Genomic DNA, 12,281 nt, shown 5'->3' with positions numbered 1-12,281 from the left:
TTGGAAGCTTAAGTTGAAAGGATTGTCCGGAGTTTGAATTTTGTGTAGACGACTCTGGAATAAAGTTTTGATGGTTACAATAGCTATGTATGGTGATTTTGGACTTAGGTGTATGTCCGGATGCGGATTTGAATGTCACAACCCAAAACTCACTATAGGCCGTGATGACGCCCAACGCCTCTGTTAGGCAAGCCAACTCTGAACTATCGATTTAATTATAAATTTTATTATTTCCGAAATCGTAACTCTTTATTAGACGAATAAATCAACGCATAAAAATCATGGTAATTTACAATTGTTTTAATGGAATAGATAATATAAATGTGTAAATGCTAAGCAGAATCTCAATAACTCCTAGAACATCCCAAAATTCGGTGTCACAAGTGCATGAGTCTTTTCTAAGGAGTATGATAATAATACAACATCTGTCTAGAATGTAAATGAGACAGGATAAAATAAATAGTACGATGGTGACTCAGTAGACTGCGATGCGTAGCCTGGAATACAGCTTACATAAAGTCTCCTCAATAGTTGCGCCTACGCGCCAAGATAATCACCAAATGAACCTGTCATATCCTACACATTTAGTGCAGAAGTGTAGCATGAGTACGTAAATCAACGCGTACCTAGTAATTATCTAGCCTAACCTTAGATAAGTAGTGACGAGGGGTCGACATCGACACTTACTAGAGGTCCAATAAAGCAATATGATAAATCATAAGCAGATATAAAGCACAACAATAATAATGGGGTAAAATTGTAAGTTACATAATCTTCCAAAAATATTTCTTTTAAAGATATAGATTTCTGGGTCTCGTATTCTATCTCAACAACTCAGATGTATCAAGTGCCAGTATCGAACGGATAAAGAAATACCATATACCTTGCCGGGCATCAGTGGGAGGACAATCTCGTGAATATTCGGTCTGCTAGCGATATAACGCATGATTATGCTGAGGTTATTCGGCCCAATCCAGAATAATGTGTACACTGCCGAGGGTTGAGCGGTACGAACTAGAGATGCATCTATTATACAGTCAAGGCAGTCGGCCCACTCCACAAGAAAGAAAGGAAATTATCAAATTACGAGGCACGTGCTTACAATACAGTACATGGGCACAGTAATAAATATACCCCTTTATATTTATCAAATATCTTGGCAACAACTCAAGGTGATAAAGCTCGGCCTAATATATTTATATGTTTCTAAATCAATTTCAGTTAAAATTTTCAATTAATTAAGCTAGCAAAATGAGTCCAAACAATTCATATATTACATGATAAAGTCCTAAGTCTACCCGGACATAAACATGGTTTAGCTACGTACGGACTCTCGTCATCTCGTGCGTACGTAACACCCACAACTAGTTGCATATAACAATAAAGATCACCTAGAGGGTAGTTTCCTCCTTACAAGGTTAGACAAGAGACTTACCTCACTCTGAAGTTTCATAACCGGCTCCAACGTCACTCTAACACTCAACTCCAAGCCAAACGTTCCAAAACTAGTCAAACGTGAAAATCAATCAAAATATACTCCAATGCTTACAATTTAATAATTTATAACAATCCCCAACTCCGCTCGAAAAGTCAATAAAATCAACCCTCAAGCTCACGTGCTCGGATTCTAAAGTTTTTCGAAGATAAACTTTACCCATAATATTACGAACCCAAATATATGATTTATTCCCAATTCCATATCCAATTTCGTGGTAAAAATTCAAAAATACCAAATTTCTAGGTTTTCTCTTAAAATCCCACAATTTTCCATGTTTAAATCCACATATAATCCATATATTTCACTAACATTATATGGGAATTGCTTACCTTGCAATAGTTGATGAAAATCTCCCCTTGAAACTCTTCAAAACTCGCCCAAGCCAAGAGAGAATGAAATAAAATGGGCCAAATCCCGTATAAAAATAAAGTCTGCCCAGCGTTGCCTCGCATCTGCGGTCCCATGGTCGCTTCTGCGGCATGAAGCTCGCACCTGCGAGAATCCAGCCAAGGTCACCAACCGCATCTGCGGTCCCTCCAGCACTTCTGCGCCCACGCTTCTGTGATGCCTTATCCACAGGTGCGGTTCCGTTTCTGCGAAAACTCGGCCGCATCAACGGTCCCATCCTTTCCCCCAGCAAATCTGCTTTTGCACTTTAATTTCCTCTTCCGCAATCACGCAGGTGCAGAAAACATCTTCGCACTTGTGACCTCAGTCCAGCCCTGCCCTGGTCGCTTTTGCGAGCCACTGCCCCGCTTCTGCGACACCGTACATGCGGTCCTTCATGCGCAGGTGCGAAAACACCAGCAAAACAGAGTTTCTAGCTTTTTCTCAAGTCCAAAATTTGATATGTTGATCACCCGGAATCCACCTAAGGCCCCCGGGACCTCAATCACATATACCAACGCGCCCCAAAATACGATACAGACTTATTCGAAGCCTTAAATCACGTCAAACAACATCAAAAATATGAATTGATGATCAAAACCTTTCTTTAAACTTTCAAAGTTCGTTGAACGCGTCCAAATTATACTTAAACATCTCGGAATGATGTCAAATTTTGCATGCAAGTCAAAAATCACGATACAAACCTATTCCAAGGCTCGGAACCTCAAACGGATGTCGATAACATCAAAATCCACTTCAAACCAAACTTAATAAATTCTAAAACCTTCAAAATGCGCACTTTACACAATGAGCGCTGAAATGCTCCCGGGTGGTCCGATACTCAACCCGAACATACGCCCAAGTCCGAAATCATCATACGAACTTATTGGAACCTTCAAATCCTGATTTCGAGATCGATTACTCAAAATTCAAACCTTAGATAATTCTTCCAACTTAAAGCTTCCAAATTTAAAATTTTCTTTCCAAATCGACTCTGAACTTTCCGAAATTCAATTCCGACCACACGCACAAGTCATAATACCTGAAGTGAAGCTACTCAAGGCCTCAAACTACTGGATGATGTGCTTGAGCTCAAAACGACTAGTCGGGTCATTACATTGGAGGTTTGTAGGTTGATTTGGTACTTTTTGGCAAAAGTTTGAGAGTTGAAGGTTTAGAAGGTTGATAGGTTTGACCGAAAATTGACCTTGTTAATATTGGGTTCGGATTTTGGTTCTTGGAGTATTTGTTGATATAGTATTCAAATTTTAGTTCCGGGAGTTGGAGTAAGTCCTTTGTGTCATTTGGGACTTGCATGTAAAATTTGAGGTCATTCTGAGGTGTTTAGGCATATTCGGCGTAAGTTTTGAATTTAAAAAGTTGGATTGGTTCCTTATGCTTGAATTGAGGTGCGATTTGTGGTTTTGATATTGTTTTCGGTGATTAGAGGCCTCGAGTAATTCATTATTATGTTTTGGGATTGGTTGGTGTAATTGGACGAGGTCCCGAGGGCCTCGAGTATGTTTCGAATGGGTTTCGTACTATTTTTCCATGTTTTGGCATAGCTAATTTCTGATGTCTCCTTTTCTCCTTCGTAATTGCGAGAAGGCAGTCGCGATCGCGTAGAGTATTTATTATGGCAGGCAAATTGTTCTTCGCGTTCGCGAGTTGGTGATCGCATTCGCGATGCTTTGGAAGGTAGTAGCCTTCGCGACCGCGTGTGTGGCGATGAGTTCGCGTAGAAGGGAGGCCTGATGGGGGCATCAGGCCTTATGCCTTCGCGGTCGCAAGGAGTAAACCGCGTTCACATAGTGTAAGGAGTGTGGTACACCGTGTTCGCGACCTTAGTCTCGCGTTCGTGTAGGCCATTTTCTGAGCCGTGTGTGATTGTGCTTCGCGATCGTGATGTAGGTCCCGCGATCGCGATGAATACACCTGTGCAGACTATTTAACATATCATTTCGAGGGTTGTGGTTACTATATGACACTTTGAGTTAGAGAGCTAGGTTTTGGGCGATTTTGGAGAGGATTTTCACGATTTGGATTAGGGTAAGTATTTTTTGACTCGGATTTGTTTATATTTCATGATTCCATCCTTGCTTTTAGCATTTAATTGATGAAATTAAGTGAAAAATTTGGAGATTTTAGTAAAAAAAATTCTAAATGAAATTTGGTAATTTGAAGGTCGATTTGAGGTCGGAATTAGATGAAATTGGTATGTTTGGACTCGTATTTGAATGGGTGTTTGAAATTCGTAAATTTTGTCGGGTTCTGGGGTGCGAGCCCGGGGTTGACTTTTTGGGTTGACGTTTTGATTTTGATAAAGATTGAAATATTATTGTTTGGAGTTATTTCCTACGGCATTATTTGATGATATTAAGTTGTTTGTGACTAGATTCGAGTCGGTCGGAGGCCGATTCGTGTAGGAAGGTCTTTTTGGAGTATTGATTCGCACGTTTTGAGGTAAGTAACCTATCTAAACTTAGATTTAAGGGTAATTATCCCTGAGAACTGCATAATGGAGATGTTTTTGGGGTGACGCACTTGCTAAGTGACGAACGCATATGCGTGCAACGGGGTATTCATGATCGGGGTGGATTTTAGACTATTGTGAGACTTGTTTTGTTGTCATGCCTTGTTATATCCATGTTTTCTTTAGTAGGATTATTTGAGCTAATATTTATGTTAGAAATCATGTCTAGACTATGTGTTTATTTGATTGAGACATAATAGGGTTATTCCTGCTGCTTTGAGTTGTTTATGTAGTTATATACTTAGTCATAATTCTTCATTTGCATGTCATATCTCAGTCTTTGTACATTATTTGTTTGTTACATCATATATTGTTGTTATTTTTAATATGTTATATTGTTTGGGATGAGTTCTATGATATTGTGAGACCTGAGACTTGAGAGGTTTATGACTGATGTGGGCCATAGAGTCGTGTGGTGAGTTATATTGGATCGAGTTGCATGCCGCAACAGATTGATATTTGGATCGGGTTACATGCCGCAACGGGTTGTTATTCAGATTGGGTTGCACGCTGTAACGGATTATTATTAGGATCGGGTTGCATGCCGCAACAAGTCATATTGGCTTTTGATTAGCGCTTGGGCCAGGATCCGCCCCACCGGAGTCTGATATTTACAGTTAGCGCGGGCATAGTATATATATATATATACACACACACACACGCGCGCGCGCGCGTTCTTTGGTGAGGGGCACTTATGCCAGGCACCCGTACAGTGTTGAGTGGTGTTGTGTCTGTGATATTTAGGGGTTTTTATGCCAGGCACCGTGAGTGTACTGAGTGTGGTCATACTTGATAGTTTCACCGTGACAATATTGACTTGAAATGTATATTTGACATGTAGGTACAGAGATGTACTTTCCTCATGTTATCTGATAAATGAAATATTTTATATGTATTGGTGTTTAACTGTTATACTTGGAAAGCATGTCTAAATTCCTAAAATGTGAACGAGCTGAACATGATATCATAGAGTTATTTATTTATATTGTTTCCTTTATATCATGAGTTGTTACTAGTTATTGATATTGGTTTTTGAGTATTTTTTTATGAGCTCGTCACTGTTTTCAGCCCAAGGTTAAGTTTATTACTTAGTGAGTCATGGAGTCGATTATACTCATACTACACTCTACACTTCGTGTACAGATTCAGGTACTTTCGGGCGTGGTGATTGCTAGAGTTGTGTTGGTACCAGCGTTTGGGAGACTATGATGTAGCTGCTACTGTCGTCCGCAGACCTTGAAGTTCTCTTTTATTTATTTCTATTATTACTGTTTTATAATACAGACAGTTGTATTGAGGATTGACCTTGTATTTTGATATTCAGTAGTGCTCATGTACTCGTCGACACCGGATCATTGGGATGGTTGTAGTAGCATTACTGTTGTTTTTCCAGTTATTTCATGATATTTCCGCTGTTGAGTTTATTAAATTCTGATTTATTGAAGTCGTTGTTATTGTAAAACTGCTAGCTTGCCTAGCAAGTAGTGTTAGGCGTTGTCACGGTTCCAGTGGGAGTTGGGTCGTAACAGAACATCTCGTAAATCGAAATCAACCACATACGCGAGTCATAATGCATAATGTAAAGCTACTCAAGGTCTCAAATTATCGAACGAAGTGCTAAAGCTCAAAATAATCGGTCGAGTCGTTACAATCATCATGAGTAAAAATATAAAGATAAATAAATAAAAAGGAGAAGTTCTTACATGATAGTAATGAGAATCCTCAATTTTATAAGAATCAATAACTTTTTCCTGCACTATATTCATTAAGAAGAAAACATAATTAAAAGCACAAATAGAAAACACAAAATCTTAAATCATATTTCTTCAGCTTCATTCTAATATAGATTTTGAAAGCCAATATATTGAACGAAGAACTTGAATTGGGAAATTTATGAGAAATTGAGGAAAATAGAGCAAATTAGCAGGATATAGACAATACATAAATACTAAAAAAGAGGATCAGTTCAAGCAATTCGTAAATTAAGCCCGAGACAAAAGAACATTATTGTTACTTTGAGAAATTCATAAATTGGTCTTCATTGGCTCCGAATGCTCTAAAATCTCGGTTCTCCAATAAGAAAACTAAATACTTATCAAATTGTCCTGATGAAAAAGTCAATATCACTATAAAAATTAATTCAATTGGTTAATGAGATTTAAGGATTTGACAAAAAAATTATTAAATAAAAATAAAGATTAAAGATTCAAATTGAATCATCTACTTCAGATTCAAGTTAAAGATGCAAAGAAAGGCGGATAGAGCACGCCATGCATCTATTTATTACAAAAATCGATGCTAATGCAATAAGAACAGTAAGGAAGATAATATGTAATATTTGGTAGTCAAGAGAGCAACATTTTCTAGAGCTAAATAGGGCATCACTTCGGAACAAGTCAAGTTTATAGTAAATTCGTGTCATTAAAATTCCAGTAATTACCTCAAATAACGGGAAGAAATCATTTTCACCATAATTTGTTTTAAAAAAGAAGACATTGCAATGCACGGATCTGGCACTATTTTTGCACTATAATCACAAAAGTAAAAACAGAAATTAAACAACAACAACAACAACAACAACAATAATAATAATAATAATAATAATAATAATAATAATAAATAACGACAATAGAAGGGAAACGTACAAAAAGGACAGCAAGATGAGCATAGATAATTCCTTGAGAATGGATCATTAGAAAATTTGTGTGGGTTGTCAATGATCTGAGGATTAAATAACGGAAAGAAAGGTAGATGAAAAGATAGAGTAAGTCTACAGAATAAGAATGCATTTAAAGTAACACAATTTACAATAAAATAACTTAAAACATTCACACAAAGCAACAATATTAGCATGCAAAGTCTGAGCTCACTAAATGTTGCATTAATGAATTGAATGTGCACCAACTGTTTTCAGAACTTTGCATTGAACCGGGAGAACATTAACATCAAAATTGTAGCTTATTGAATATTGCATTAAGAGCATGCACAACTCCTTGTTAGGGTTTTGCCCTTAATTTCTAATCTACTAGGACTTTCTTTCTTGAAAGAAGGGAAAAAGAATCATAAAAGAAATAAATCTCCTTCATATGCCTTATTCTTTTCTTGAAGGAAAAGTCCTGAACATCTGTAAATTGAGGATCTCTGCTTCTCATAACAACAAGAACAACAACAACATCCATAATGTTGTCATTAAACGAGTCTTATTTAGAGGGAGAACTTATCTCTCGGTAAGTTTTTTTTTTTTTAAATATTAGTAGATTGATGTAGGTCAATTAACCAAAATCATATTATAGTATATTTTGCTTCTTTTAGTATAATCTCTTTGTCGTCTGATTTATCGTCGCCTGTTTGCATTGTTAGATTCTGTATGACGCCTTGTTATTTCGATTCCAACAAGTGGTATCTGATGGTAGGCTATAATTGCGTATTTTAGTCATTTATTGCACTCTAATTCTCTGCACTTTATTCGTGTTGAGCTTTAATCGGTAGTGTTTTGCACTTATTGTGTATTTTATGCCTTGTAGGAGTGATTCCGAGCTATGTAGATGTTATGGAATGAATTCGAGTGATTTGGAGTTTTGAAATCTGAGTAAAAGCCTAAGAGATTAAGCCGAGATCATGTTCGGGGGTCGAGGACCAAGTCTGGATGTCAAAAATCGAAGTTTGGTCCGTACTCTGAGAATTCCCCACTGTCGCGACGCGTGGGGTGGCGCGTGGGGCGCCGCACTTGTGCAATCCTCTATTGTCTGTCATAAATTAGCTCTCTGGATTTCTCCACTAATGCCCCGCATGGCGCGTCGCCCCATGCGGCGCACCTGTGCAATGTTTACAAAGTTATTTTCCTATTTCGGTTAGGAGAAGGTGATTTCGTCTGTGCCCGATCCTACTTGTTATAAATATATGGGAAAATATTATTTTCTGGACTTTTGACACATATTCGACCTGAGGAGCTGGAAGAACACGAGCACAAGCATTTCATCATTCCTTCCTCACTCAAGACCCTATTTCTTAGTTAATTTTAGTTAGAAATCATATAAATCTCAATTGTTGATCATCTTGGATAGCAACCAAGCTAGAAACTACGAGAATATTATTTAAATCCAATCCATATGGATATGATATTATACTATACTATATTTGATTAGCGAGCATAATTTAGGTGTGTGTTTCGAGCTCGTCAAATTTTGGCGTCGTTGCCGGGGATTGGCAATCAACAGTGTTTGAAATAGTTTGTAGTGCTAATTCAGGAATTTTTCTTTATATTTTATTTTATTTTATTTTTCTCTTTTTACGTTTGGTGTTCTTTGACTATGCGCAGGTTACAGGTTGAGGTTGGTGCATGACTTGAACTTTTGCGAAGGAAGTGCTACCATACGATCCAGAGATAGAAAAACAAATGCGACAGTCGAGGAAGGAAAGAAATCTCACCGAGACATCAAAAAAGGTTGGGCAATCCTCAACCAAAGAAACTATAGCTGGAAACGGTGATGATAATGTAGATTTGGTTGCAAGAGAAGCAGCCCAACGAAGAGAACAAGCTACACGGGATGCTAAGGAAGCAGCTATCAAAGATGCACAGATTATCTACGAAGAAGAGAGAGGTTGAAGAATTGCTCAAAATCAACCCTTTGGTGCAGACCAGTTCGGAAATATAGCTCTCATGCCTGGGAGACCACTTGGCGATTATGCTAGACCGGTCTACAATCAAGGTTTATCAAGTGTTAGACCACCTCCAATTGCAGTGAACAATTTCGAGTTGAAGCAAGTATTGCTTCAAACCCTTTATAATTGTTGTCTTCATAGAGAAGCCAAACGAAAATCCAAACACTCATCTAATGGACATCGAGGAGATTATGAATACCTTTCAATATAATGGGGTGTCACAAGATGCGGTGTATTTAAGGGCATTCCCCTTTTCACTTAAAGATGATGCTAAGGAGTGGCTTCGAAGCTTGCCCAGTGGCTCGATTAGAACTTGGGAGGAGATGACCAGAAAATTCCTTGATAAATATTTCTCCTCGGCTAAGACGGGCAAGATTAGAAGAGAAATCTATAACTTCTGCCAGAAAGAGACTGAAACTGTTTTTGAAGCATGGGAGAGGTTTAAGGAGATAGTTAGAAAGTGTCAACATAGCGGAATTGAACTCTAGATACAACTCTAGGATTTTTGGGAAGGATTGACACCGGCCTCGTATAGAACATTGAGCAATGCAGTTGGAGGCCCGGTTATGAAGAAGACTCCAGAGGAGATAGTTACAATTCTTGATGAGTTATCTAAAGATGCTAATGAGCCTCACGTAGCTTGTGATATATGTGGAAGAGGACACCCTACTCATGAGTATCAAGCCTCAACTGAGGAAGTGAATGCAGTGGGAAATTATAATATAATGGGTCAGAGGCACCCCGATTTTTCATGGAGTTCACCTTGGGATACTACAAATGCATGGCAACAAAAAAACCCCATACCTCAAGGACAAGGAGCTCCTGGTTTTATGAATCAGCAGAGGCAACAATTTCATCCTCAACATCCCATTCAGTCTGGTATAGAAGATCTCAAGAAGGCCTTCATTCTGAAAACTGATAAGAGACTTGAAGTTCATAGCTCATCTATACGGGAACATGGAGCAGCTATCAAAGAATTGGGCACGGATTTTGAAACCTGGAAAGACAGGTTGGGAAGCTAGCGACTCTATTGTCTGAGAGGATTCCAGGAATTTTCCCCGTTGATACTAAGAGAAACCCCAAAGAAACAGTGAATACTGTAACTCTGAGAAGTGGGCAATTGTTGAAAGATCTCACCCCAATCCAAAATGATGTGAGACTTGAAAAAGAAAGTGGGGAGCAACTGGAAAGTGAAGTTGATAAGAAGAAGAAAGGCCAGATGAAAGCTGAGAAGAAGAAGAAGAAGAAGAAGAAGAAGAAGAAGAAGAAGAAGAAGAAGAAGAAGAAGAAGAAGAAGAAGAAGAAGAAGAAGAAGAAGAAGAAGAAAGAAGAAAACTCGAGAAGGGGGGACCCTGAAGAGAGCAAGCATATTCTTGCGCTACCTTTCCCTCAAAAGTTATGTAGAGAAAAGCTAGATAAGCAGTTTGGGAGATTTCTGGATATGCTGAAACAGATTCATGTAAACTTACCATTCACAGAAGTGCTACCTTTCCCTCAAAAGTTATGTAGAGAAAAGCTAGATAAGCAGTTTGGGAGATTTCTGGATATGCTGAAACAGGTTCATGTAAACTTACCATTCACAGAAGTGCTCTCACAAATGCCTGCTTACGCCAAATTATTGAAGGAGATCCTTACAAAGAAGAGGAAGATCGAGGAGACCTCAATGGTCAAGATGACAAAGCATTGCAGTGCAATATTGCAAAATAAATTCCCACAAAAGTATGGAGATCCGGGGAGTTTTACTATACCTTGCTCTGTACGAACTATTCATTTTGATAAATTATTATGTGATTCTGGTGCCTCAATTAATCTAATGCCTCTATCTATTTATAGGAAACTGGAGAAGGAGATTGGAGAGATAAGGTCTGCACCAATATCGTTGCAGCTGGCAGACCAAACGACTTTAATACCCTAGGGGATAGTGGAAGATGTGTTAGTTCGGATGGATAAGTTTGTATTTCCTGTGGATTTTACAGTGGTGAATATGGAGGAGAACAAGGAGGTCCCCCTTATCCTCGGAAGACCATTCTTAGCAACGGGTGGAGCAATATTAGATATACATGAGAGAAAACTCATGCTTAGAGTGGGTGAATAGACTGTGACTTTTGAGATGAATATAGAAAAGGGGGTGCCAAAAGGAAAACCAGTTGCGAGTGTTGAGTGGAAAGTGAAGAGCTAGAAAGAGAAGGCTGTAGTGAGCGATAAATATAAGTGTGGGATGTAACCCAAGAAGGCTGAGAAGAAGTTGTCTGCATGGATGTGCGCATTAGTTCGAATGCGAGGAATGGAGCCCGACTTCGACTCAGACCCCGACTAGATGTTCAAGGAAGTTTCCTTTACCTTATGCTTTTTAATTGTGTGTCACGGAGATATGCCACAACTTAAAGTGTGGGGTGGGAGATATTTGCATGTATGTATGTATATTAGTTTTCTTTTTGTTAGTTGTAGTAGTTGAAATAAAAACATAAAAATTTTAAAATTTTCTATTTTTCCCGACGATGGATATCATCGACTGGGTTTTTGAGGGATTAAAGTTGAAAGAAAAAATTTAAAAGATTTTCTTTTGTTAGGTAGTGTAATAATTTCCCCTTGGTTTTGCTTTGTGCCACGGTTCTTTTCCAAGGATTTTGTTTGAACCGGGTGTAGTTAATTTTTATTTTTTAGGAGTAGGAAATCTTGTGCGGTGAATTGAATTGAAAGCAATATCTCTTAACTTTATTATACCTTGAGAATAGTGAGTTCTTTAGTTATGACGCTTAGGCTCAGTTTTTGACTCTTGTATAAGTACCTTAAAGTGTATGATCTTAACTTTACTTAACTACTTTGACTAGAGTGTCTTGATAGTCCAATCTTAAGTGAGTTATGTGCCATGTGTGTGTGAGGTTTTGTGTTATTCTGTGCATTGCATTTGATGTCTAGAACTTTCCCCGTGTGTTTGCAAAGCGAAATAGTAGTTTTATTCAGTCTTAGAAGTGATTTAGGTGTTTCTTTGTTGAGCCGGTTATGTGATTTTACCCACCAAATTATTATGTATCGTAGTTAACCCCTTTTGAGCCTACAATCTTATTTATTTGGCAATCACATTATAAGCCCTAACCATTTGATGTGAATTAATCATCTATTTGAACCTTGTACCTCTCGTGAGCACTTTAATTTGTTATGAACTTTGTAAAAGTTGAAGTGTGGGGTGGTTGGTTTGGC

At 38.2% G+C, this 12,281-nt stretch overlaps 1 long non-coding RNA gene and 1 other non-coding gene across 2 annotated transcripts; both read right to left on the bottom strand.

Annotated features, from left to right (window-relative positions):
- Nucleotides 1-335: 335 nt before the first annotated feature.
- Nucleotides 336-7,188, bottom strand: LOC142175100 (uncharacterized). The gene is made up of 3 exons (XR_012704292.1): nt 7,064-7,188; nt 6,122-6,174; nt 336-576 (listed from the first exon to the last, which is right to left on the bottom strand). It is a non-coding gene; the product is annotated as an uncharacterized LOC142175100 (long non-coding RNA).
- A 2,263-nt stretch (nt 7,189-9,451) lies between these two features.
- Nucleotides 9,452-9,558, bottom strand: LOC142175633 (small nucleolar RNA R71). The gene has a single exon (XR_012704729.1). It is a non-coding gene; the product is annotated as a small nucleolar RNA R71 (small nucleolar RNA).
- Between the last annotated feature and the right edge of the window lie 2,723 nt (nt 9,559-12,281).

The sequence above is a fragment of the Nicotiana tabacum genome, chromosome 21, assembly GCF_000715075.1.
Source record: "Nicotiana tabacum cultivar K326 chromosome 21, ASM71507v2, whole genome shotgun sequence".
NCBI classification, from domain to species: domain Eukaryota; kingdom Viridiplantae; phylum Streptophyta; class Magnoliopsida; order Solanales; family Solanaceae; genus Nicotiana; species Nicotiana tabacum.
The sequence above is the reverse complement of the archived record's forward strand: the minus strand, read 5'-3'. Positions and strand labels throughout refer to the sequence as shown.